We start from the raw sequence: 5,587 nt of genomic DNA, 5'->3' as shown, positions 1-5,587 counted from the left end.
TGTTGTTGTTGTATTGGTGATTCTTGTCACCGTTTTCCTCCCACTTTCTTTTGACTTGCTTCACATTGGCCTCTTCAGCAGTCTGTTCTTTAATTCTTTCTTCAATCTGGTTCACTAGTTTGTGAGCCATTCTACATGCCTGTTGTATAGAGGCGGGCTCGTGTGAACTTATATCTTCTTGGATTCTTTCCGGTAATCCTTTCACAAACGCGTCGATCTTCTCTTCCTCATCTTCGAATGCTCCCGGACACAATAGGCACAATTCCGTGAATCGTCTTTCGAACGTGGTAATATCAAATCCTTGGGTTCGTAACCCTCTAAGTTCTGTCTTGAGCTTATTGACCTCGGTTCTGGGACGGTACTTCTCGTTCATCAAGTGCTTGAATGCTGACCACGGTAGTGCGTACGCATCGTCTTGTCCCACTTGCTCTAGATAGGTATTCCACCATGTTAACGCAGAACCTGTGAAGGTATGCGTAGCGTACTTCACTTTGTCCTCTTCAGTACACTTACTTATGGCAAACACCGATTCGACCTTCTCGGTCCACCGTTTCAATCCGATCGGTCCTTCGGTTCCATCAAATTCCAAAGGTTTGCAGGCAGTGAATTCTTTGTAGGTGCATCCTACACGATTTCCTGTACTGCTAGATCCAAGGTTATTGTTGGTATGTAGCGCAGCCTGTACTGCGGCTATGTTTGAAGCTAGAAAAGTACGGAATTCCTCTTCATTCATATTCACGGTGTGTCGAGTAGTCGGTGCCATTTCCTTCAAAATATTCAAATGGAACAAGTTAATCATACAGAATATTAAGAGTAGTTAATAGTATTTCGTAGCATAATATGAACTCATTTATAAAAGCTTTTTCTTCATATTAGCGTTTTATAAGTTTAAATTCGGGTAGTACCTACCCGTTAAGTTCATACTTAGTAGCTAATATACAATTCAACTACTACAATTCTATATGAAAAACTGATTATAATAATATTTCGCGTTCAAACTTTTATACAATATTTTACAAACTTACAATACCGCTTATTTTACATAAAGCATGAAATATAGCACGCAATAACTTTGATACAAGATAGTTGTGAAGATAATTTTAGCTAGTACACAAGTCGTTCAGCAAAGGCAATAAAGACACGTAATTCATACGTCCAGAAACAAGTCATGCATTCTGGTTTTATTAGGATTACTTCCCATCCTTGGTCTTGTGGAACATAACCATTATGGCCATTGATAAGACAGCGTGTTGTAACGTCGTCAAAAGGACGAGGGTTACGTAATGTCCAACAGTCCCGTAACAATCTAAAAACCTCATTTCTTACCCCAATTACCGACTCCGTCACTTGTAGAAACGTTTTGTTTAATAGTTGTAGCCCGATGTTCTTGTTCTCACTTTGGTGAGAAGCGAACATTACTAATCCGTAAGCATAACATGCTTCTTTATGTTGCATGTTAGCCGCTTTTTCTAAATCACGAAGTCCAATATTCGGATATATTGAGTCAAAATAATTTCTTAACCCGTTGCGTAAAATAGCATTTGGGTTCCCCGCAATATATGCGTCAAAGTAAACACATCGTAACTTATGGGTTTCCCAATGTGATATCCCCCATCTTTCAAACGAAAGTCTCTTATAAACCAAGACATTCTTGGAACGTTCTTCGAATGTCTTACAAACTGATCTCGCCTTAAATAGTTGTGCCGAGGAATTCTGACCGACTCTAGACAAGATTTCATCAATCATGTCTCCGGGTAGGTCTCTTAAAATATTGGGTTGTCTATCCATTTTGTGTTTTTATACTGTAAAATAGACAAGAGTTAGATTCATAAAAAAATACTTATTAATACAAGCAATTTTTACATATATCATAAAGCATAAGCACACTATATTACATATATTACACCACACGAATACAACTATCTTATTCCGACTCGCTCGTTTCTTCTTCTTCAGTTTTGGTTCATTTTGCCAAGTTTCTAGGGATATATGATGTTCCCCTAATACTAACTGTCGTTGTCCACATTGGTTTAGAAAAACCTGGTGGTTTAGAGGTTCCCGGGTCATTGTTACAACTTAAGGACTTCGGGGGTTGACGATACATATAAAGTTCATCGGGGTTGGAATTAGATTTCTCTATTTTTATGCCCTTTCCCTTATTATTTTCTTTTGCCTTTTTAAATTCAGTTGGGGTAATTTCTATAACATCATCGGAATTCTCGTCGGAATCCGATTCATCGGAGAATTGGTAATCCTCCCAATATTTTGCTTCCTTGGCGGAAACACCATTGACCATAATTAACCTTGGTCGGTTGGTTGAGGATTTTCTTTTACTTAACCGTTTTATTATTTCTCCCACCGGTTCTATTTCTTCATCCGGTTCCGATTCTTCTTCCGGTTCTGATTCTTCTTCCGGTTCCGACTCTTCTTCCGGTTCCTCTTCGGGAACTTGTGAATCAGTCCACGAATCATTCCAATTTACATTTGACTCTTCATTATTATTAGGTGAGTCAATGGGACTTGTTCTAGAGGTAGACATCTATCACATAATGTCAAACACGTTAAGAGATTAATATATCACATAATATTCATATGTTAAAAATATATAGTTTCCAACAAAAATGTTAAGCAATCATTTTTTAAAGAAAACACGGTCGAAGTCCAGACTCACTAATGCATCAAAGGAAACTCGATAAGACACACTAATGCAAATTTTTTGGTTCTCTAAGACCAATGCTCGGATACCAACTGAAATGTCCCGTTCTTATTGATTAAAAACGTTCCATATTAATTGATTTCGTTGCGAGGTTTTGACCTCTATATGAGACATTTTTCAAAGACTGCATTCATTTTTAAAACAAACCATAACCTTTATTTCATAAATAAAGGTTTAAAAAGCTTTACGTAGATTATCAAATAATGATAATCTAAAATATCCTGTTTACGCACGACCATTACATAATGGTTTACAATACAAATATGTTACATCGAAATCAGTTTCTTGAATGCAGTTTTTACACAATATCATACAAACATGGACTCCAAATCTTGTCCTTATTTTAGTATGCAACAACGGAAGCTCTTAATATTCACCTGAGAATAAACATGCTTTAAACGTCAACAAAAATGTTGGTGAGTTATAGGTTTAACCTATATATATCAAATCGTAACAATAGATCACAAGATTTCATATTTCAATACACATCCCATACATAGAGATAAAAATCATTCATATGGTGAACACCTGGTAACCGACATTAACAAGATGCATATATAAGAATATCCCCATCATTCCGGGACACCCTTCGGATATGATATAAATTTCGAAGTACTAAAGCATCCGGTACTTTGGATGGGGCTTGTTGGGCCCGATAGATCTATCTTTAGGATTCGCGTCAATTAGGGTGTCTGTTCCCTAATTCTTAGATTACCAGACTTAATATAAAGGGGCATATTCGATTTCGATAATTCAACCATAGAATGTAGTTTCACGTACTTGTGTCTATTTTGTAAATCATTTATAAAACCTGCATGTATTCTCATCCCAAAAATATTAGATTTTAAAAGTGGGACTATAACTCACTTTCACAGATTTTTACTTCGTCGGGAAGTAAGACTTGGCCACTGGTTGATTCACGAACCTATAACAATATATACATATATATCAAAGTATGTTCAAAATATATTTACAACACTTTTAATATATTTTGATGTTTTAAGTTTATTAAGTCAGCTGTCCTCGTTAGTAACCTACAACTAGTTGTCCACAGTTAGATGTACAGAAATAAATCGATAAATATTATCTTGAATCAATCCACGACCCAGTGTATACGTATCTCAGTATTGATCACAACTCAAACTATATATATTTTGGAATCAACCTCAACCCTGTATAGCTAACTCCAACATTCACATATAGAGTGTCTATGGTTGTTCCGAAATATATATAGATGTGTCGACATGATAGGTCGAAACATTGTATACATGTCTATGGTATCTCAAGATTACATAATATACAATACAAGTTGATTAAGTTATGGTTGGAATAGATTTGTTACCAATTTTCACGTAGCTAAAATGAGAAAAATTATCCAATCTTGTTTTACCCATAACTTCTTCATTTTAAATCCGTTTTGAGTGAATCCAATTGCTATGGTTTCATATTGAACTCTATTTCATGAATCTAAACAGAAAAAGTATAGGTTTATAGTCGGAAAAATAAGTTACAAGTCGTTTTTGTAAAGGTAGTCATTTCAGTCGAAAGAACGACGTCTAGATGACCATTTTAGAAAACATACTTCCACTTTGAGTTTAACCATAATTTTTGGATATAGTTTCATGTTCATAATAAAAATCATCTTCTCAGAATAACAACTTTTAAATCAAAGTTTATCATAGTTTTTAATTAACTAACCCAAAACAGCCCGCGGTGTTACTACGACGGCGTAAATCCGGTTTTACGGTGTTTTTCGTGTTTCCAGGTTTTAAATCATTAAGTTAGCATATCATATAGATATAGAACATGTGTTTAGTTGATTTTAAAAGTCAAGTTAGACGGATTAACTTTTGTTTGCGAACAAGTTTAGAATTAACTAAACTATGTTCTAGTGATTACAAGTTTAAACCTTCGAATAAGATAGCTTTATATGTATGAATCGAATGATGTTATGAACATCATTACTACCTTAAGTTCCTTGGATAATCCTACTGGAAAAGAGAAAAATGGATCTAGCTTCAACGGATCCTTGGATGGCTCGAAGTTCTTGAAGCAGAATCATGACACGAAAACAAGTTCAAGTAAGATCATCACTTGAAATAAGATTGTTATAGTTATAGAAATTGAACCAAAGTTTGAATATGATTATTACCTTGTATTAGAATGATAACCTACTGTAAGAAACAAAGATTTCTTGAGGTTGGATGATCACCTTACAAGATTGGAAGTGAGCTAGCAAACTTGAAAGTATTCTTGATTTTATGTAACTAGAACTTGTAAAATATATGAAGAACACTTAGAAATTGAAGATAGAACTTGAGAGAGATTAATTAGATGAAGAAAATTGAAGAATGAAAGTGTTTGTAGGTGTTTTTGGTCGTTGGTGTATGGATTAGATATAAAGGATATGTAATTTTGTTTTCATGTAAATAAGTCATGAATGATTACTCATATTTTTGTAATTTTATGAGATATTTCATGCTAGTTGCCAAATGATGGTTCCCACATGTGTTAGGTGACTCACATGGGCTGATAAGAGCAGATCATTGGAGTGTATATACCAATAGTACATACATCTAAAAGCTGTGTATTGTACGAGTACGAATACAGGTGCATACGAGTAAAATTGTTGATGAAACTGAACGAGGATGTAATTGTAAGCATTTGTGTTAAGTAGAAGTATTTTGATAAGTGTCTTGAAGTCTTTCAAAAGTGTATGAATACATATTAAAACACTACATGTATATACATTTTAACTGAGTCGTTAAGTCATCGTTAGTCGTTACATGTAAATGTTGTTTTGAAACCTTTAGGTTAACGATCTTGTTGAATGTTGTTAACCCATTGTTTATTATAACAAATGAGATGTTA

This window comes from Rutidosis leptorrhynchoides, chromosome 4 (assembly GCF_046630445.1).
Source record: "Rutidosis leptorrhynchoides isolate AG116_Rl617_1_P2 chromosome 4, CSIRO_AGI_Rlap_v1, whole genome shotgun sequence".
NCBI lineage: Eukaryota > Viridiplantae > Streptophyta > Magnoliopsida > Asterales > Asteraceae > Rutidosis > Rutidosis leptorrhynchoides.
This window is presented reverse-complemented; position numbering follows the sequence as displayed.